This window comes from Pollicipes pollicipes, unplaced genomic scaffold (assembly GCF_011947565.3).
Source record: "Pollicipes pollicipes isolate AB1234 unplaced genomic scaffold, Ppol_2.1 Scaffold_3087;HRSCAF=3621_pilon_pilon_pilon, whole genome shotgun sequence".
NCBI classification, from domain to species: Eukaryota; Metazoa; Arthropoda; class Thecostraca; order Pollicipedomorpha; family Pollicipedidae; genus Pollicipes; species Pollicipes pollicipes.
In genome coordinates this window covers 4,207,695-4,230,860 of record NW_023596225.1, presented here as the reverse complement: position 1 = coordinate 4,230,860, position 23,166 = coordinate 4,207,695, and the positions used below count along the sequence as shown (strand labels likewise).

General features: G+C 49.8%; 1 protein-coding gene across 1 annotated transcript in view; it reads right to left on the bottom strand.

Annotated features, from left to right (window-relative positions):
* The window catches only part of LOC119089560 (RNA-binding protein Musashi homolog 2), a 37,730-nt gene extending 21,757 nt beyond the window's left edge, over window positions 1-15,973 (bottom strand). The window contains exon 1 of the mRNA XM_037212308.1: window positions 15,761-15,973. The gene's annotated coding sequence lies outside the window, so the exon portion shown is untranslated. The remainder of the gene's footprint in view (window positions 1-15,760) is intronic.
* Window positions 15,974-23,166: the final 7,193 nt, after the last annotated feature.

Sequence of the window (23,166 nt, the reverse complement as noted above, 5' to 3'; positions counted from 1 at the left end):
AGAAATGTGTCATTTGTAAAGTGGGGCGATATATTTAAACGACAGGGTTTCTGAGGCGAACAGCTTCGCGTTGAGCATGCTTGCTGACACCGGTCAACAGCGTCCAAAGGCGACTAAGCAAAGCTGAGCGATTGTGCGCGTGCGCTAACACTGGCTGCTGTGCTTGAATGTTGGGGATGATAGTTTAGTTGGAATGGAAAGATTACAAAACCAAAGTGCGTGCTCTGGGGGAGGGAATTTCGTCTTTACCTCACGCGACGGAGTCACCATGGGCTGATTACTGTCGTATTTACCACACGCAACGGAGTAACCATGGGCTGATTACTGTCGTATTTACCACACGCCACGGAGTCACCGTGAGCTGATTACTAAGGGTTGCACTTTTTTGGTGTAAGCTGTCGCTTGCACCAAAATTTGCAAGCACAAAAAATTGCACAAAAAAACACCAGCACAAAAATTGCTTGTATGCAATCGCTTTCTATGCCAAGCGGCATAGCCATAATGCAATATTTCAATATCACTGGGGCGATGGGTCCATCTAGTGCTGCCCTCGACACATAGGTGTCAATTTGCGTGCTTTTGTAAGAGTCCCGCCCCCTCCATTCCAGTGCTGAGTTAGGGCACCAGTTTTGGCCTGGATCCAATATTTTTCCGCTGGAATACTGCAAAAACATAGGAGAAATCTGAAGATCACACAAGTTTTATCGCCTGTAAATATTATCTTATAGCCATGACTTTCATGTCGCTGGAATTAAACATTTTTTTTACAAATGATACAAAAACAAAAATAAACAGCTGACTGTCGTAAAACCAAACAGACTAGGCCCCTTGAGAAAAAATGGAGGGAGGTTGGCATAACGAATCCCCAGCTCGTCGCCCCACCCCCCCCCCCCACCAAAAAAAAAAAAATGACTTGGAAATTGACGCCTGCTGCCTTGACAGCGTTTGTAATGAGCAGCTGGGTCTTCGTTATTTCGAAACAAAATTATTTGACACTCAACTTGGAGCAGCTTCAGTGTTTCGCCCATGGCTGCTCCCTTCTGCCCTTCAGCTGTATATGAGCGAATGTTTTGCGCAGTTGGATACTTCGCTGACTGCGGACATGGAATGCTGAAATATACAGATCAATGTCACTGACATGTACATGCCATGTGCGGGCACTTCGCGAAATACGCTTAAATATTTGAACACAGTGTTTTGCACGCGCGTAGTTTGCCGATCTACTCCTTGAGTCTCCAGCCGGGATCAGCGTGATCACACTCGAGGAGACGAGACGCCAGGAGCGCGGCACGAGCCTCTTCCGCTACCCCACTTCTTGATTCTCCCGCCGGGGTCAGCGTGGCCATGCTCAAGGAGACGAGACGCCAGGAGCGCGGCACGAGCCTCTTCCGCTGCCCCACTTCTTGAGTCTCCAGCCGGGATCAGCGTGGTCATGCTCGAGGAGACGAGACGCCAGGAGCGCGGCACGAGCCTCTTCCGCTGCCCCACTTCTTGAGTCTCAAGCCGGGATCAGCGTGATCATACTCGAGGAGACGAGACGCCAGGAGCGCGGCACGAGCCTCTTCCGCTGCCCCACTTCTTGAATCTCCAGCCGGGGTCAGCGGGGTCATGCTCAAGGAGACGAGACGCCAGGAGCGCGGCACGAGCCTCTTCCGCTGCCCCACTTCTTGAATCTCCAGCCGGGGTCAGCGGGGTCATGCTCAAGGAGACGAGACGCCAGGAGCGCGGCACGAGCCTCTTCCGCTGCCCCACTTCTTGAATCTCCAGCCGGGGTCAGCGTGATCATACTCGAGGAGACGAGACGCCAGGAGCGCGGCACGAGCCTTTCCCGGTGGTGGGACCGCGACCGACCGGCGCCTTCCCAACCCCGCCTTGCCTGGTCAGTCTGTGACCACATTCTCGGAAAGCATCACGAACACTGTGTGCGTCCCATCTGCCGTTTAAGTGGGAGGAACACTGCGGAACCGGCTGAATCATCTGCATCACGCCAACCACAAGAATGTCCGGTGACAACCGTGTGCATTGTTGTTTGTTTCGTCCGTGTGGGTATTGAAGCAACCAGAAACGTGCTAACCTAGCCCGTGATCGATTGCATGACACAACAAAGGTGGCAGACCGCTATTATACAGCTATCCACAGTTATCAGATGCGACGGTTATCGCCAGTAATCAGCTGTAAATTGCATAGCCAAAAAAAAACACTTGAGCGCCTTTTGTTGGGTCGCACCCTCTTCTGAGCGTTCATCATGACTGTGAACACAATTTCCGTTCCTCTTATCAGCGACACGATTGCAGGACGGCTAGCGTCGGTCCCGCACCAAATTTCGGAACCTTATGCAATGAAGATATCTGACATATTCTGAAATATCTCATGATCTCTTGACCTCGGATATTCTTACCTATTCAGCATATTTATCAATACTGAGCTAGGATCATATAGAACCAATAGCTTTGACGACTTTTGACCGTGCGTATCGAGCCAAGACGTGGGTCAATTTCACACGAGCGAGCAATTATGGGCATGATCGTGATTATCCTTACCCCTTGTTAATTTTCCACCTTATAGCTCTTTTTACGGGCTAGAACGTGACATCGTGAGGTTATTACTAGTCATTGCCGTGATCTGGCCTGTACCTCTGGCTTCGATCATAATTGCAAATTACAGCATGCTATCATTGGTAAGTCACCAACTTCACTTAAGTTCAGTTTCCTACATGAAAGTCTCGTGGGACGGTTAAGTGGACAGAAAAAATCAGCAACTTCAAAACGTCCTCTGCAAGTCTCAACGCAAGGCCATATCAGGTGAACTGACCTGACGTGAACTTACAGCATACCTTACGGTTGACCGTTCAAGTGCAGTGTTTCAGCTGACAGAGCCTTCTAAATGATCCAGCGTTGGAAGCGACATGTATATCATGAAATACACATTTTTAATGACCTGATATGATGTTGGCCCCAAGAAGATAGGAGCATCCCCAAAAACAGGGTGAAAATTTGTGTAAGAAAGTAATTCATTTTCGGGGATTACCATATGTTCAATACTAGCAAAAAAGATGCAGCCCATACCTCACCGCAGGCGCCGAATGTTCTTTGAGTGCCATTCACGTGGCACAGAAGAGACAAAATAAGTTTCGTTACCTTAACTAGCACCGGCGTGCGTCGTTTGCTCTTGCTTGGTCCACGTTACTGATGTGCTGGCGGGGATTGGCGTTGGGTGCGTTGGATTTGTCTATGATGCGTTTAAAGCTGTATTTTTTTAGTGCGTTATGCACGATTGCATATCACATGCCGTTTGTACGCGGCGTAGTGATATGTACATCTGTAAGTGATGTAAAAGGAATCCGTTTTTTCGATTCTCTTGTGCTTCTAGTGTAAGGTCATTTTGGCTCGCAAGCTGCCGAAAATCTGATACGTCGTTTCAACAAGCCCCGACACTGCTTGAACTGGTAACCTCCATTTATCTAGAGACAACTTTTTAGGTACTCCTACGCCTGCTCTCTTGTCTCGGCGGCATCGTTGACAAGGGTTGCCCCACAAGCTAGCTCCTTGCCGTGCCTGCCATGTTTTGCTTCCGAATAGGTTGGTCACTTTTTACAAAGACACCGACATCTTTCTACCCGTATTAAATTCACTGTATAACCATTCCGGCTGCGGCTGCCTGGAATACCTAGCTGGATTTCTGTGGGCTACTATGATGTTAAGGCCACTCTCATTTGCGTCCCTGATGTTAATACAGAAATTGAAGATATTGATCGGTTCTGACATCGTCTTGATGTTGAACAGTGACATTCCACTTGAAGCTGATGTGGTTGCGACAATTATGACATATGGCTGCGGTGATTAGGTACCAAGTGGACCAGCGCTTCAAACATTTGCTGGATTTCATTGGTCCAGTATTCCCTTTTGCTCATATGCATGGGGCGAGGCAGAAGAACATCGAGGGGTACAACTCAAAATGTAGGGGAGGGGACCGGCCCCCTAGAGTATAGAATGGTGTTTTCAATTAACCATGAATTTATTATTAGGTAGTGCTTCTATCATTACTGCTAATAAACTTGTGTGCAGTATGAAAAAGCTGTGAAATTTGTGTTCTACTTGTTTTGTTTTAAGTCCCATGCAGTACATAAACAACAACAAATCAATTTGTTGTCTTGTTTGAAAATAGCCTGAAGCATAAAATATAAACGTGTCATTACTGACAGCTAGCAAACCTTACAAAGGTGCTGAATTTGTTGCAGTGCTATAAATAAATAAAATTATGGATAGGGTTATTTTATTAGGTGACGCTCCAACTATATTATTATGTTAATATATATACATATATATATATGTATAGATTTTTTAAAAATTATATTCATATATGATATACATTATTTAATTAGGTGACGCTCTAATTATAAAAGTTTATAATAGTTGTCCGGGAATGGATCCTATATTAAATAAATTTGTCATCATCACATCTACCTCAGGCATACAAGTGCACAAAGTAGCATTATGTCATGGAAGTTAAACAATTTCAATGTAAGTTACCAAATATTGCATGATTGCAGCTGTTCTATTTCATGTCTTGAAGTCCAGGCCTATGCTGTATGAGTCCAATTTCAAAAAGATATCACAAAGGCTAAATTTGCTTCCCCTGAAAGCTGATAAGAATTAAAGTGCTACATTTTTTACTTGATCTGCCAGGGACTGTGATGAAATCTTCAAATACAGGCGCCCAAGGGAGAGGCGTGGAAAGAGGGAGACGAATAGTCCTCATAGTGAGAGATGAACCGTTAGAAGGACTTGCTGTGCAGATATGTTGGGACAAGCAGCCGTGCCAGCACGCCACAAACCTCCAAAAGTATGAACTGTAACTACCGTTTAGAATAGGAATGGTGTGACTAGGTCTTTTGCTTGTGCACCAATGTTTGTGATGTTTAGAATAAAGAAATTGTGCGGCCGCCCTAGGCGTTGATGAAATCATGCTGTAGTGTTTTCGCCATGCATAAATAAAGGTGCCCTATGCTCAAGACGTCATTTAGCTGCTACGAAAATGCTTGCTTTCCTCTCTAACGTTCGCACATTAAACCCTCTGCCTTTTTGAAAGCTACAAAATTTACATTACAAACAGGAAATGACCGGAGCGGCAGCTATTTGCTCAGCAATACCAAAGTCAATTTCATAATGCTGTCTACTATCATTCAACGGATTTCAAAATTAAAAGTAATTTGAAACAAACAGCAGATGCGGATCCCTTCGGGCACTTAGATGACCCGATACAAGGTCCAAATTGATTACAATGGATTTTTGTGGGATGGGTAGTCTGAAAACATCTATCGCGTGGCAAAGTTACTGCATGTCGTGTTGGCCTAGTTTGACCTCATCTTGACGTCCCACCTGCATCTTGACTACGTTGTGACTAAGCAGATTGTAGCTAACATTTCGTACGCATAAATGGAGCAAAATAGACGTAAAAAGTATTTGGAAGCATTGGTCCCACCACTAAACCGAATTATCAGGCTAACCTATGGCATGACCTTGACCTGACCCCATCATGGCATCAACATATTAGAAACACAGAATCTTCACTTAGCCAGAGAGCATACACTTTCTTAAAGAGATAAAACGCTCTTCAGTTGGCTCAATCAACGTAAACAGTAGAAAAAACGTCTGCACACCTTGACCTGGCTTTAAACTTTCCTGCAACCATGATCTCTCGTTTATATTGCTTTAAAGCTGTCTCCATGAATTATTATCGTTCGAGCATTTCTTTCCAAATTAGGCGATTAGGTCCATACAAAGCTTGGTCAGATTCTTGTCTTTTGGCCTTCCAGCCAAAGGCGCTCGCCTGAGAGGGCAATCCATCGCGGAATTATAAACTTTGGAGCTGGTATAATGGCCTGCTTTGAGAAGGAATAGTATTGCCATGTTTCAACCAAAAATTTGTGAAGGGTTGCGGTCCATAAGCTGTTTTAAGAAGCTTAGCAAGCTGTGGTAGGCGTGTATCAGCTGTTTACCGTTACGTGCAGAGTTTACTGGTGACGTCATTAGTCGAAGAAGCGGAATTCGGTCGGATTGTTATGCCTTCAGTTATAGGGCCTTGATAAGCTATCAAGCTATTGAAGTCGTTAATTTGACGTTTAGTGTAACAATTAACGTTCCATGAGGCATTCTCCCTAAACGCATCTCCGACAAATTTGTTCACTGTGCAGCTGCGCTTTGCTAATTTCCCATTCAAACCAATAGTACGAGCTGCAAGACCCCTGACCAGTGTGAATAAAAGCAGCGCCTGTGGAGATATCTCCGGCCACCCTCAGTGTGGCGCTGAGCTGCTGTCCAACTGACCTCGATTAGACTAAGTTACTATGATATATGGTCCACTCCAAAGATGGGGTATGCAATAAATATTCCGGATTTTCCATTATCTGCTGGACTCGAACACCTCTTTTCCGTCTGTCGGCCTCGGCCCGACCCTTTAGTGCAAATCTTCTCCGAGATGACTTTGTCTGCGCTTAACATCAGCCTGAGGGGCTACTTCATCCTGCTCTTGACGTCCCAGTCGAGGGTTCGAATGAGCGATTTGGGTTCAGTGTAAGCGGACGACATTGTCATCGATGGGCACTCAAAGGAGATAACAACCTGAGGAACATTTCCCAGCAAAAAGGCAATGAAAATGGCCAATTTTGGGCGGTGGCTATTACACGGAACACGTTAGCTCAAACCACCGAAATGATGTAGCATCGCACTGCAGCAAAAGCCAGCGAGTGGCAAACTCTGCAGGCTGCCGAGCTCATTTCATACACCAACGGACACCTAAAGACACCCGAGAGGCCTAAGTCCGGTATTTAAACAATGCAGCATTAAATTCACAATCCTCAGCGTATGTGCCTGAGCTTTATGGAGCCTATAATGGCTTCGAGCGGCCAGGACCGCGAGGATTAACTCCAAAAATACTCTCCATTACGTTGAATTCCCTTCGCTGCCGCAGCTGCTCTCCGTTTGGCGAGCCGCGCAGTAAAATGACAGCGCATGCCATCTAATTTCATCCAAACTTCAGCGTTATATGTCGTTCAGTTATATCTACAGGGTAAGCGACGACTTTTTCAAATCGATGGGAGTGTTCCACATCTGAATATGTTAAAGCAAGCACCAGAATCATACTTCTCAATGCGTTATAGTTTGATAACGTCATCGTGCTTTGCGTAACATTGATTGAGAGCCAACTGACGGCCGTAAATCTGGAAAACGCACTCACGAACGCCGGTATGAACGCTTCGACCATCATATTTTTATTGGCCTTCAACGTCGCATGGCTTATGGAATGACAGGATTTGGATGGCGTCATTATGACAGCATGACTGCCAAGGTGACTTTGAAATACTCTCCCCGATATGCCTTTCCTATTTTTGCGGGCGTGGAGCTCAGAAACTAGATGGGCTTAGGCCTTAAGAAGAGCAGGATTGTAAAGGGCGCCGAAAGGTCTTCAAGATGGCTATTTCAGTTCAAACCCCATGTGAATGTGGAACACTCCCTTTAATAGGTGTGAGCGCGGGGACATCGGACGGGTTCAGACCAATCTTGTGCACGGTCGTATCAGGGGTTAAAAGGGACGGTCCCACCTTTGGAGTCATTTTAAAAGACATACTCTGGTGAAACCTCAGGACCAGCTGGCCTGATAATAGCACTGGGTAGCGCCACCGCAGCACCATCAATATGTAATGATTTCATGAATTTTAACTAGGTTTGAGTCCAAATTTCGCTCTTAACGTTTTGTTACAGCACTACACTTCTTTCTTTCTTGGCGGCCCCAGAGTGCAGCCCTAGTCTGAAAGCTGCAGCTATCGCGACTGCCGTCGTCATGACAACTGCCGTCGTTATAACGATGGCAGAATGTACTACGGGCCGTCGCCAACTGTTACGGGAGAGGTACCGCTTTGAACTGTTTTAACCCGCACATTGCGGGTTATTGCGGGTTACAATGGCATTTCTGCTGGTATGAGTTAAGTCAGTACAAATGCACACCTGTGACTAACGCAGCGGACAGCAAAGGCCATCTACCGATAAGCACACTGGTTTAAGTTTGAACCAGTGCGCTACTGTAGACCATGTGAATCTCTGCTTCTCAAAACCGAATTGCGCCTTGAAAAGAGACACTATGCTATACGCCACAGGGGTGAAATCAAAGCCATAGCAAAACATTTCGTTGAATTCGCGTCATTATGGCCTCGTTTTTGTACAGCCTTTTCCTAAATAGTGTTGCAAGATTTTGCATCGTTCTGACGAATAATCGTATTGCTAACGTTACATGACACACACGGTGAAAGAGTAAATCAAATGAAAAATAATGCTTGCATACTGGTGAGCAGGGAGTCAACTGAAATTTTTCACGCTTAAGCAGCTACTTCGGGTGGGCATTCTGAGCTTTTCAGAGGGCTTCCGAGAAAACTGTCATTACATATCAAATTAGACGGTCTTGGTCTAGCCATACGTGAGAAGCACAAAAAAGTGGCATATTTCGTTTGAGCATTTCGCTCGTTTTAGGGCGTAAGCGCTGAGTCTACAAAGCAAATGGTGGGAACAAGTTAGACTGCATATAGCTCAATGATTAACCTTGCACATGAATATGAACTTCAAACGTATTGCCGCTCATGGTCTTAGCATAGCACCTTTACGATAATGAGCCCCAAGACAGCCTTCGAGCATGAACACAACAAACATAACTACGCAAGCTTTCTGTTAAGTACATCAAAGTTCTGGTGAACTGACATGCACGGGTACCAACTCACGCACAACCAAATGCAGGTCGACAACCCATTATCCGTCGACCATCATATTTCGCGCGCCAGGAAGCAAACCATTCAGCAACTATATCTGTCACGTTAGCTGGTGTCGTGGGTGTAATTCGCCTCCCCCCCCCCCCCCACGCTGGAACTCTTGAACGGCCAGGAACCCAGCTCATTCCCGGCTTTCTTGATCACCAAGAGCTTTTGCCGTTTCTGCCTTTTAACCAACCACTCACGGGGTCCGCCTTTGACGTCCCCTTCAGGGAATAGTAGACCCTGGGAAGGTAACATTTCCCGCGCCTGTTCACGACACAATCTTTCCAATAATCCAGCTTGAGTCATGGCAAGTTCGGTCAATATGACGTCATAAATCTACTCGGTGGCCCAGAATCTTTGTTTTCTGAACGTGTTCGGTATTCACAAAGGGGCTGCAGCTTTGCACTGCAGCTGCTTCCTTAGAGCTGCAGCTGAGCTAAGTTTTAGTATAAGTCACGAGGTCATTATGAATTTGAAAAGCCAAGCAATCAAAGTGACCTTAAAATTCATCTTCATTCATCATATACATTCCTCATATCAATCTTGCCGATGAGACGCAGGCTGTGTCACGTGAACTTAGGCCTAGTCAAGTCCCCGGTCATCTTCGCTCATGGCAAGATGACACCACACAATCAAACGCCAAAAGGTATCATCTTCCTTGCCGCGGAAGGGTCCTGGCTGCGGTCAGTTCAAGCTACGGTCATCCCGGGTTACGACTTCGCCCATAAGCCATGGCGTAGTGGAAGTGTTTTGCAGGCCGTTCGCATAAATAAACCCATCCAACATGCACCATGTTCTACCTATGATCGGTACGGAGCACCTTTCAGTGATTTAAATTCTTGCAGGAATGACAAACTCTGTGGACCTCTGCCGTCGGCCGCCATTCGCAAGACGCCTCTCCTGGGATCCAGCAGCCCGTCGGGTGCACCATTCTGCACATCTTGCACCAAGCACCAAGCACCATTTTGATTTGCGCGTAGCGAGTTGACGGTGGTGATCATCTCTTCACCATTTAGTCCCTAACTGAAACAGAATCAAGAGTCTTAAACGAGCCAGTAGCTTGATACATAAATAATTCAGTGTTTACCTTCACAGATGCGGCTGGGGACTAAGCAAGATGAAACATTTAGAACTGCCCCAAATACGCCAAAATAGGCTTTCTCTCCAGATTTGACCCATTTCCCTAGTTTCCTCTTGGCTGGAGCCCCTCCCCCTCTGAACGGGAAACTACACCTCTGTAAAAAGTCCAGCAATATCCACGCGACGCATCTAAATCGCGTCGAACTTAATGCCTTTGTATAACAAGTCGGCAATTCGTGATTTTCGGAAGTAAAAACAGCAATTTGGCAGTGAATATACACAAAATCATGGACCGCATCATTAGGACAACCTCTCTCATTGGAACTATTATTATGCACTGATTACAATTCCGCAAGCCACCATTGGCATTGTGTTACCATGAAACAGCAAAAGCCAGCATGATGCGCACGAGATGCCCGACAGTTTAGTTGGTTAGAGTGTCTGCCTTCCCGCTCATTTATCTGTGGTGGACTGGGTTCGAATCGCTTAAGGTGCTTACTATTTGTCCCCGACTAGGGTAGTCTGTGACCAGTGGCAGCGACTGTGCTTAAGGTCACGCGATGCCAAAGGGTAGGACGGACTGTGTCGAGCATTGCAGCGAGTTAAGCTTTCGCAAAAATACCTGCTTTGACATGGAATGTTAAAAACGAGTGGCGGGTCGGGACTCAACCATTAGCGCGGGAGCTGATCCAAGAAATCAATCCCACCAAACATATATACAGTATATATATATATATATATATATATATATGTATATATATATATATACAGTATATATATATATATATATATATATATATATATATATATATATATATATTGTATATATGTTTGGTGGGATTGATTTCTTGGATCAGCTCCCGCGCTAATGGTTGAGTCCCGACCCGCCACTCGTTCTTAACATTCCATGTCAAAGCAGGTATTTTTGCGAAAGCTTAACTCGCTGCAATGCTCGACACAGTCCGTCCTAACCTTTGGCATCGCGTGACCTTAAGCACAGCCGCTGCCACTGGTCACAGACTACCCTACTATATATATATATATATATATATATATATATATATATATATGCATGTATAATGCATATTTACTATACTAGCCTGCGTATTCCACTACGCCATGCATATATATAGTAAATGGAAACATGCGGTCTGACCAGTGAACACATCAGCAAACTTGCATGATCTGAGACCATGCACGCTATCGCCTGGCAGTGGGTGCAATGAATGACTACACATGCCCACTAATTGGCCGAATGAAGCAGAAATATGGCCTACCGAGCAGCGCAGGGGTGATAGCGCAGACGTCAAAGCGAGCGACGCTGGCACTCGACAGAATGAGACGTGTTAATTAATAATTGCGTGTCTGACACATTTTTAGGAGGACTGGTCCAAGTGATAAAAGTTGTTCTTTTTTAAAGCGAAATTTGTGATTCTAGAACGTCTTCACAGCCACAACAGATCAGAATAGCACAAAGCTGGTCCTTTTCCATTTTTGCATGTTCAGCCGATGACACCGTGGCGCCTGAAACACTACCGTGATTCGAAGGACTATGAAATATAACAATGCTGAGGGAGTACAGTGTGGTGATCTTTCACAGAGCCTATAATGCAGCTACAACTTTGCGAAAATACCACAGTGTTACGAGCGAGCGGTGAGCAAAAAGACAAAAGGCATAGATCGGGTAGAGATGCTGCATTTTCTGCGCATCTCACTAAAAACTTGCATCGATCGGCCAAGTCCATTTAATGACTGTCAGAATGACATCAAGCATGATTGAAATATTGGACATTGAGGCATGAAGTCTTTAATTACGTTGATATTGCGACCTACAAAAAGGTCATGCTGCCATACAGTGGAGGGCGTCTACCACCAGTTCGCATTTTTTGGCCGAGGTTATCAGAACCCACTGCAGGGCTGATGTAGCGCTCGTCGCCTGACCAAGCGGTCCTGACGCGACCGACCGGACCGCCCGCGGGCATCGGGCGTCAGCTGCCTCAGCGGCGGCAGCCGCTCGCACGCGCTCCGTTCGGCCGCGCCGCCGCCGCCGCCATTTGGCGGGCCGGCTTTCATCAAGCTGACTCGCACGAGGTAACGACTGCTCACTCGTCCCGGACCGCGCGATGAGAGCGGGTGGAGACGATGATGAATCTGACGCGGCGCGCGGATCGGCCCCGGGTGGGTCAGCGGGCTGCGGGAGGTGGGAGGAGCCGCGCAGACCGCGGCGGCGGCGGCGGCGGCGGCTCTCCGCGTGGGATGGCGGCTCGGACGCCCGCCCCGGACGTGCTCGGCTGCGTTCGGAGCCGGCCATTGAGCCAGCTGGACGGCCGTGACGAAGCGCTGTCCCAGTTCCGAGGGACAGGTGCGGCGCGTTTTGGAGAAAGGCAGCAGAATGTGAGCTGCGTTTTCGTGCAATTGTGCTGCGGTTTATTCCAGGTTGTTCCGGGTGGGCGGCTTGCGTCTGGGTTCAGGCTGTTCTGTGTTCATACGGCATCGTCGTGCTGTATTATAGATTGAGGTTAACCTGGTTAAACGAGTAGGCTTGACGAACGGTGGTGCAGACAACGGAAGCACATCCAAAACTATCCCCAAGCTGTATTCTTGTCGAATAAGCAGCATTATCAGCTCTTCATTAGGAAGGAACAGATGATCTCTTGACCCCTCGTCTTGAGTTGACTGCAGAGCAGTCGCTACATATTGCATGAGTCAAATGTAAATACAATCAAAGCTCTCTTATGGGGATCGTTACCCACGACCGTGTAAAATCCCGCATACAGTCCTGGCCCCCACAATACACGTTTCGTGTCCAGCTACAAAGCTTTTGGTTCGCCCTCGGCAAACACCATATCAGTGCATCCATGTCCGAGCCCTGTTATACATGCAGACCGGCGACATAATTCATGCTCGTCGGCGTCAGAGCCCTGCTTTACAGCTCGCTCCGACCGGCACATGAATAACGGATCGGGCATGTCAGAAGCCACGTAAAGCGCCACGCCGGCAACCGGCAGCCATCGCGCCGCGTCCCCACGGCCTCACCGCGGCGCCGGCCGGCAGCGCGGCCCTTCATCATCTCGCTCGAGCTACAGCTGCGACCGGCGGCCGCTCGTTTCTCCTTTCCGGACCGATTATCGGAGGACAGCTTTCGCGCGCCGGACGCGGCACGACGTGGCGTCCCGCGCCGCCAACGCCGGCGAGCGGCGGTGACCGCCGCGGAGCAGAGCCGCGCCGCTGGTCACGAGAGAGTCCCGCCTGGTCACAGGAGAGTCCCGCGGGTCACGAGGGAGAGTGCCCAGCCGCCACGACGGCTCAGGCCCCACTATGGTAGTGTCTTGAATGCTACCCTATCTCTGAACGGAACCGAAGAGAGCAGGGGCGGGGGAGTCCCGCGGGTCACGAGAGAGAGTGCCCAGCCGCCACAACGGCCCGGGCCCGACAGGGTAGTGTCGTGAGTATCACCCTATCTCTGAACGGAACCGCAGAGAGTAAGGGAGAATGGAAGCTGGTCCGCAGAAGCTAACGTTGCTAGTCGCATAATATTCTAATCGAGTAGTGTGTGCTTGCAGCCAATGCAGATACGTGTTATAAACACGGCGTACGACCGTAAATAAATATATTTGGGCCTCTCAAGCTATTACATCGTATCGGCAATATATACCGATATCTCCAAGTGTGAGGCTTTCAGTCTTGATCGCAATCAGGAAAAGCTACAAAGATTGGCTGCTCTTTACTTGCCCCTATTCTGTCAACACGATCGGTGTCCGTGATGGCCCGCTCGATCGAGCGGCGCGAGAAGGCCGTCCCGCCAGCCAAGCGCATCGCCCCGTTCAAGGCAAAAAAAACAGCGATCTGACAACATGAAGACTGACGATCTCGTACGGTCCTTACAGTCATCCGGGCTCAGCGAGTTTCTGGGCCACGAATGTACCGCGCGCTGTGGCCTCCATTGCACAATCCCTGGGTTCTGGTAAACGAGACTCTTACGTCCGGCAAAACAGCACGGGGGTCTGGATCGATACGCTCGCGTCGGATTCGCGTCGTTTCGACGGGCGCTGCATGAGGCTTTGTGACGCCGAAGCAAACTGCGTGTGGCGATGGAACTAACAGGCGCACAGTGCGTGCTATCACTGGACGAGAGCTTCGCGGGAAAAGGAGGCCGCAAAACTAGGCGGAGCAGGAAGACGAGGAGCGTATGAAACCAGAGTACTCCTGTCTAGATTTTGATAATGTTTTGTCACTGCAAGACATTCGGACGGCTTATAAGCGCTGAGTGCGGTCAATTATGCGTGGAAGTCAGTCTTATGCCGGCTTCCGCTCCGGCGCCATCGATTCCGACTCCGACTTTATCGGTTCACTGATTCGCTGACTCCGAGCACCAAAAACCGATCTTTAGTCGATTTAAATTCTGACCCAAGGTTATGTAGCTTGATACCGGAATCAATTTTTAGTAGGCCACTGTTAAAAGCCGGTCTGTTGGGTACAACAAAATTCACACCGCACGCACATCTTGATAAATGGACTGCAAAACAAGAGGCATTTCATTTGTCGCCTATAGAACAACGGTCATAATATTGACAGTAAGTTATCTGCACCTAAATCTCAACCAACTCATTGATGATTCGAGTCTACGCGGTGGACAGATCTCTGGTTCCGACTCACGCAATATCAAAATGAATCTATTTCACCTTGATCACCGAAATCTTGACCACTCCGGACAGGACTCCGACTCCGCGTGGAGTTGGGCAACAGTCTGAAATCTTGACTATTCCGGACAGGACTCCGACTCCGCGTGGGGTCTGGCAACAGTCTGGTGATAGTATGGGAGAGAGCCGGTCGTCCTGGGTAGCCTGTGCGCATAGCTTCGCAAGGCAGGGCGTGGTCTTTGAAATGACTAGATCCATTCCCCTCTCGCGTGGTGAATCTCGCATCACATACACACATACACGCGATGTGTCGGCCAGTGTGTGTTTCATTACATTGTTTGTTGTTCTTCGGACACGCGAACAGAAGCAAAAACAATCTCAGTCGCTGGGTGCCAGCGGCATGGAAGCATCTTCAAAACAACCGTTCCCCAGCGGCCGCACTGGCGCCGACCGGGGTTTGATGCATTTGGATTCGCACAAGTCGTGTTGTTGAGGACGTATTGGCGTGCGTCGTAAGTGGTTCTCAAATTCAGGAGATGCGGGGTATATGTTGTGCGGCATACATGCGTCCATCCGAATATGAGAAACCCACATGGCAAATCAGAACTTTCTCGGAACACGACTTAACCCATAGAATACCTTCATAGCCTTGAGGTAACAGGGTCAGAAACATGGACGACAAACTACGAAGAGATGGACAACTCTGACAACCCTGCCAGCTATTTCCTGCCATTTCGGTTGTCATACCATTGCCAGTGGCATAACCATAGCCGTAACCGCCCTTATTCACTAGACTAAGACATATTGCACAAAGGCTGCAAGGAAACAGCACGTGATCCGCGAACATTGAGAAAAGTGCGTTTGAATGTCGCTGTAGTCAGCCTCGCTACGAACTCGGGGACGGAAAGCGCAGCGACATGTCGAAGACCGCGAGATCACTGGTGGGAATTCGGCTGAGCGGAGATGATTGGGGTGTTTCAGTGCTCCAACACGAGAGCACTGCGGCACCGACTCGGCTGAAAAGCATGATGGGCAAAAAATGTTGGTAGTGGCATGTTTATATGCAATGCGGACGCTTTTGTGGCCAGCAATGCAGTGAAACACAACGGATCCCGGCGTTAGATCATTTTCGTTGCTGGCGACAGACTGAAACGACCTGCAACGTGTTAGCAATGCTTTTTGTGCATCATTCCAATCGTATTAGCGTGACTTGCATTTACAGAGCACGTCCAGCACCTACCTGCGCCGGTCCGCCCCGCGGCGGCCTGCCGACGGCGTCTGCCACCCAGGGTACCACCTCGTCCACGCCGCCCACAGGCCGTCCACCTCCGTCCACCGGGGCCGGCGCTGTCCGTCGCCGGCTGCGGCCGCTCGTGAGGCGGCTAGGTCACTGCGCGTCTGCACGACCCCGTCCCTGGCCAACGGTCGGCCGCGTACCGTGCTCGGCGCGGCTTCGAAGGGCCACTGGTGGCGGCCGACGGTGGCGACGGCGGCGGCGGCTCCCCCGTCCCGTCGGCGCGGCAGAGCTGCGCCAGTTCGCGCCCGGCGCCCGCCCGCCGTCGCCAGCCGTCGCGCCGGGCGGGTGGCCGCTGACCGCGCGGAGCTCTATATCCCCAGCCGCGTGTGCGCCTGGATCGATCGGCGGCGCGCGGAGAATGCACTGTGCAGGGGAGCGCGGCGCAGGGGAGCAAATGCGCGCTGGAAGAGGGGAGGGGTGCGGGCCGTCGTCCCGCAGGCCGCTCTGCTGGAACGCTGCGAGGCGACAGACTGGCGGCGGCTGCGCGGGCTGAGGTGGTAACGTCCGCGGGCGAACAGCAGGCGCGCTGTGGGGGTGTTGACTGTCGCTCTGTTTATGTTATGCTGTATCTCAGCGCTGACTGCTGCCGGCGCCAAACCGCTGACGATGTGGGACTGACAGCGATCGCGGGACGTCCACGAGCCGCGCGGGAGGCGAGACAGATATCACTGCAACGCCAGACGTGGAAGGTATTGACGGGCTAAAGGGTGACGACAGCTGTCAAAAACCTCTCATCTGACTGAAGGGCATCCGCATTTGGTAGCCATGGCATCAAACCAGCAGATATGCGCTCATTTACACGGAAATAAATACAAGTTCTGCACGCTACCTACACAACAAGTGCCTGGGTACAGCTACGCTCCACTGAACTTGAATGACAGTGCCGTTTAGTTTGATACACCACATCTATTTTGGAAGCACGAGTGCATGTCAGCGCATGCGAGCGTTCCTAGCAGCAAAACTCAGCGATGGATGTGGTTGCCGACGTTACGGTTTATTTACAACAGAGATATCCACGCCGGTGTTCGTTTTCTGAGTCGAATCAGGCAGGGACATCCAATAGCGCCGGCCAGCGACGAACGAGGACGTCTCCCGGCGGAATCGCCGGGCGACGACCTCCGCCGGCGCCTCGGCTCCGCATACCGGCCCGGCTCGTGTAACATCAGCCGCGAGGTCGCGTCGGAAACGGCCCGTCAGGCGTGAGGGACCCGCTCCCGGCGTCAGGACCCTGCGGCTGTGTGTGTGGGGGGAGGGGGGGAGGGGTCGCCGTGGCGCTTCAGCCTGGCGGCTCAGCCCGCTCCGTCATCGATGGAAGTGGCTTGGGGTTGGCCTCCGCCTGCAAACGCTGGATGTCTTACAATGATACCTCGCCGCCAGCCGAGGTAGGGTCGCGGTGCTGCACTCTAGCCAATTGCAGGAAAAGTTGTACTGCCGTGAGTTAAGTAAGTCAACGCACCTGAAATCTATATAGCTCGTAAGCGTTGTTTTGCAGTATTGCACTCTGGCCAATTTCAGGAAAACTTGTCTTGCCGTAAGTAAGATCTGCAAACACACATTAAATCAATGTACTTGCTGTAAACTGTATGATAACTGAACTCATTCCTCTTGCATACCTTAGTGGGGATATCTCACCTCTGCTTACGGTTTGAGACCACACGACCAGGATAAAGTTCGCCGTGGGCTTTCGAGCCGATGTACCTATTTTGCCTCTGAGCCCGCAGGCAACACGTCCGTTCCAAAGCGCTTGATTCCCATCTCTGAAGGCCATTCATTTGAGCAAGCCGATTAGGTCGTCTTTTTAGCAGTCAGGGCAATAGCCGGATATTCTCGAATCCATAAAAAGTCGAAGGGGGGAGGCGGGGCCAACCGTCGCCCATCCCTGAAAAAAGGTGAACACTTTCTGCTGCTGGGAAGAAAATCGACTTGAAATTGCCTTTGCATCCTCGCCCCCCCCCCCCCCCCTCCACCAGCCCTCAAACCCGCCCTCAAAGTCCGCATCCCAAAGAAATTTCCCAGAACCGACCGAGCCTGCGTGATTCCTGAGAAACTGTTCTGTTTACGAACGGCAGTGTCTCCGTCAGCGGCAGCAGAAGGCGGCCCACGGCTCCGTGTCGCTGCGCCGGCCAGACCCTGACCTACCCCACTCGAGGCGGGCTGCCAGCGCACATCACGTTCCCCTCCCGCAGCGCCGTGCCACCCGGCCGCGTGCCTCGGGCGACGCCGCCGGGCATAGCGCGGTCGACCGCGGCCGTCCCATTCATCGGCGCCCTGCCTGCCGTGACGTCAGCCGTGACGTCAGCAAAGGATCAAAGTGGTCCCGACACGGACGACCGGACAGAATGGAAATGAGCGCGAAGGCCGCTAAATTTGCCGCCGAGCTCCAGCGGAGCGCGAGCTCGTGATGCAGTCACGGCTCTGATGTGCACTATGTCGTTGTTCGATGGAAATCAGGTCACGTGCAAGAATACGCGCCAGGAGCACTTGTTTTCCCATGTCGACAGGTGAACCTGCCCTGATAAGCAGGCTTTCCGATTCGTGCTCGGTTCCGCTGACTGAATCTCTACGGCTGCTGAATGCAGTGAAACGCTTCAAAGATTTATAAAGATGTTCTACAATGATAGCTCATATAACCGTGATATTGCACAATTTCTCAACCAACTTGTGCAGACGTCACCAATGCAAGGTTTTTGCTGATTTCCTGGAGGCTTGGTTATTTGACTGTGGTCGGATGAGCCGCCGGCTTTCAAACCGTCCGTCAAAAAGGCGGATGTACGCGCCACGCTCCTGCAGTGGCCTGCTGTCGCAAATACAACGCCTCAAATAAGTGTTCTTATTTGTTGCCCGAATTAGTCATCGCTAATAGCTCGAAGTATAAAGAAAGAAGCACGGAAAGGCTGTCTTTCAGACGGAGCCGAGGCGACGGACTAAGAGGTCCCAGAACGAGGGGTAGCGAGAGCGAGAGCGAACGGGAGCTGCTAGAACTGTAACCGAGGCGACGGACCAAGAGGTCCTAGAGCGAAGGGTAGCGAGAGCGAGAGCGAACGGGAGCTGCTAAAACTATAGCCGAGGCGACAGACTGAGAGGTCCCAGAGCGAGGGGTAGCGAGAGCGAGCGCGAAAGAGAGCTGCCAGAACTATAGCCGAGACGACGAATTAAAAGGTCCTAGAGCGAGGGGTGGCGGGAGCGAGAGCGAGAGCGAACGGGAGCTTCTGGAACTATAGCCGAGGCGACAGCCTGAGAGGTCCCAGAGCGAGGGGTAGCGAGAGCGAGAACAAACGGGAGCTGCTAGAACTATAGCCGAGACGACGAATTAAAAGGTCCTAGAGCGAGGGGGTAACGAGAGCGAGAGCGAACGGGAGCTGCCATAACTATAGCCGAGGCGACAGACTGAGAGGTCCTAGAGAGAAGCGTAGCGAGAGCGAGAGCGAACGGGAGCTGCCAAAACTATAGCCGAGGCGACAGGACTGAGAGGTCCTAAGAGCGAGGGGTAGCGAGAGCGAGAGTGAACTGGAGTGGCCAAAACTACACCAATGCACAGTCGGGTGGGAGCGACCGATGGAGAGACAAATGCGTGGGAAGCTATGGGCGAGCAATTTATCGTTTATGCGGCAGGAGTGTTATGATTGGAATCCAACAGCCCTGTGTGGCTTTCGCTGGGTGCAGAACTGCAACCTCCGGGAGCTGCTCTCGTCATCACTAACGCTATGTGTCGCTGAGGGAGTTGCCTTTTTGTATTGAATTATATTAATCGTAGACTATAAAAGTACGGTCTGTATTGACCTATGTCTTTTATGAGCAGCACTCTTTGAATGTTCAAAAAGGTTTAAAAGATTGACTGTACCTATTTCAGCTTCACATATTCATCTGTAAGGATCCGAATTAGGTCATCGAGCACAAGAAGCAATCACGATGTCGTCACACATATTCAAACGCAGGCACGGGTGAATTTCCACCCGAGCTTTTATAGAAAAGATGTATAGCAACACCAGCCGGTTTGCAAAAAAGCACATGTTTGAGCATTGTGCGTAAAATTGTCGTAGAGTGTGCATATTGAGAGCGTATGATTAGCAAATACTTGACAAGCATACTAGCCTTCTTGAAAAGCGCAACGTAAAATACCTACACACAACTAAAAAAACTGTTTCCTTTTCATAACTTCTCCCTATTTTCCCCGTTTTGTGACGCTTTCAGGTGTCAGGTGTCAGATTCAGAGATTGGTTTGCTGCGTCTGTGTCAGTGTACGGAACTCGTCTGATAAGTGTCCCAGACGATCACAGTGTTACGGATTGCAATTTAGGACTCAATGCCTCGTATGCTATGTCTGATAATGCCTGGTAGCACTACGTCTGGTAACGCCTGGTGACACTGCGCCTGGCAATGCCGATGTAATTGGAGTGACGGTCGCAACAGGGATTACAAGTGATGAGGTGCACCACATTTATGGCATGGAATTTCGCATGCCGGAATGTGACAGTTACTCTAATGTAGTAATTATCTACACCAGTCATACAGCGATTTACGGCTTTCTTCCGGTAGAGCAAAACGGAGGTGGGGGAAGAGTCAAAGGCTGACCGAGCGTGAAGTGTTCTGAGCCGATTTTAACGCTTTGAAGCGACTCGCATGCGAATCACTTGAATATAGTGTCACAGTAAAGCTGCAGTTAAAGCCCACAAACCCGCTCTTCAGAGCGGGGGTGTGGACTTAAATTGCACTATTTAGTTTTTAGGCAGTTTTGTAAAATATTGATAAGGAGAAGGCTAACCTGTGTGCAGTTAAGCAATAAATTAAAATAATCTCAGCTTATGTTCCGGGTCATGGTTTCCGCGGCACATAGACGTTTGGAGCCACATACGTTTGATCATTCGGTGTGAGCATCCACTCGATGAATAAGACAACTGTTCATATTTATTCTACCCTGGCCTAAGCCGCTGCATTCTGACCTTGGTCACAGAGCGTGCCTATCATATCTTACACTTCAGGTGCGGTGTAATAAAAAGCATCTAAAACACAAAAAGTCCCAGTTTGGGGACATGTGGAAACCACTCACCCTGACGGCACTGTTAACAAACATTCATACTCATCCCCCGTTGTTTTAGGCGTGCGAAGTTGTGTAAGAGCTATAACATGCGGGCAGTGACAACCAGAAATAACAATCGAGCATTCAACGGTATGATCGTCTCTTGAACGCTCACCAGACTACTTCCCCACACTTACACAGGCACGGTGAATTGATATGTGGCACATAAACAGATTATGATGACAAACGCAGGCGTTGAAAAGGAGAGCGTTATTATGTTTGTGTACTGTATTTTATTGGGCGCTTGATGTAATTTGATATGTTTGTCGGCACACACAGTATGTTTTTCTCTCTTAAAACTATTATGGTGGTGCTATGCGATGTGCGTTTTCTTGTTTTGTTTTGTTTTGTCTTGTTTTTTGTTTGCAAAATGACGATGTAATGAACCGATCTGTTCCTGTACATGTTTTCCGTTCATGGTTCGCAACACCAATGGACGGTGTCTGTATTCGAATATCTGTGTGACACCATGAACAAAGTTGTCATCAATGACGTCAACAACACTGTCGCGTTAATGACGCGATGTCCAGAAATGCATAGCTGATCTTTGTCTTTCTTTCGACATGTGATGTGTAAGGCGTTGCTTATTGTATGCGTCATCTGGTATCGGTCAGATCAGTGATGCTCATTGAAAGAATGTGCGCGTCTGACATCCTGCTGGCGCTTCCAGTTCAGTGTGTCCCACCAGTAAAATCTGTCCTCATGCGAAGCGTAACCCTGTATGTAACCTTCACCGCCGACGAAAGCGGATAAGTGGCTATTCCAAAAAGCATGCTGAATGACATTCACTGATAAAATGCACCAAACGAATAACAATGGTTCATAGTCCAGTTCAATGTTACAACAGTTCAGAAATGCAAAACGTAAAGAAACCTTCCGTCCAGAGCAAACCTTTAACCAGTTCGCTAGAAACTAATCTTCAATCGGCGACCGTCCTACCGAATGACGTCACGACACTGCACTAGCGGCACGCGAGTCTGGGCTCACGTGTCCACCCGTATCACCCATCCCCGGCTGCCTATGCCGACGGCGGTCGACGCCGGGCAAGTGGACGTCGGAGGGAGGCGGTAGTGTGGCTGCTGGACTGGGGGGAGGGGGGGGGGGGGCAGGGGGACAGAGCTGAAGCTGAAGCCGTGCCGCTGTCGACGCGTCAGGAAGCGGTCCTGCAGGGCTTCTCGGTCCGGGGGCGTGCTGACCAGCTCAGTGTCGCCAGCCTGGCAGATGTAACTCGCCGCTGCCACTTCCTGGCTTCGGTTTTATTGCTGGCTCGTGTTTACTCTGACCCTGGTGCTATAATCTGGAGTGAATGTAAACTAGACGCGTCATCTCTGCGGCTTCGTCATTCCTTCTGCAAGTACCACTTTGCTTCCACATCTGCGATGGAAGCCGGTAATGGCGTAAGACAGGAAACAGGAAGCACCAGTTGACACCGGGTCGCTGTGATGAGCTATTCCAGCGATAAGATATACTGAAATGCAAGTCGATCTAGCCAATGTTAATCGGTGCACGCCGTGGTCTCACCCAGTCCCCCCCCCCCCACCCCCACCCTTTATGAATGTTCGATGAGGTGCCAGATTAGACCTCTATCGAATAGGAGTATTGAGGAAAGGCCTCATAGGCGCTACTCGACCTAAGCAACACGACATTAAAGTAAAATCCGGATGTCTGTATGTCCAAAGATTTTCAGCAGTGCTATATTTGGCTCGACTGTAAGGCCTTGGCAGACGTTTTAACGATGGCCGTGGCTGCTCCGGCCCTTGTCACACCAAATCCTATTACCCGGAAATCGTACAAGTTTCGCTGGGGAATAAGCTGCGATGGCGAGGCTTCCTTCTGAGGCCTCAGTAATCCTACACGGACGATGCCTCTGACATGGGCAGATTATTCGCCACCATTGTCCCGAAGCATGGATCGAGCTTTGAAGCTCGCTCTCAGGGCTTTCTCCTGTTACTGTTTACACTATGTGGACCTGATGCCTCTAAAAACGCGCGTGACATCGTACGAGAAACAGAAACCAAGAATTGCCTTGCCTTCATAATTTATTCGTCTTCTGGTGAGCCGAATGAATTCGATGGCTCTCCGGCCGGGTCCAGAGTCTTCCAGACGACAAATCTGAGCCGAACGTGTGCCCCCAAACGCCAGGCGGGCGCGGATTTGGACGAGCTGAAAGCGCAGTGAGACGCTGATCAGTTGTCACCAAGAAGGCCACATTTTTAACGCTGCCTTCAGTTCAGAGTTTTCATGAGGCAACCCATCCCACAGCGTAGTTGGA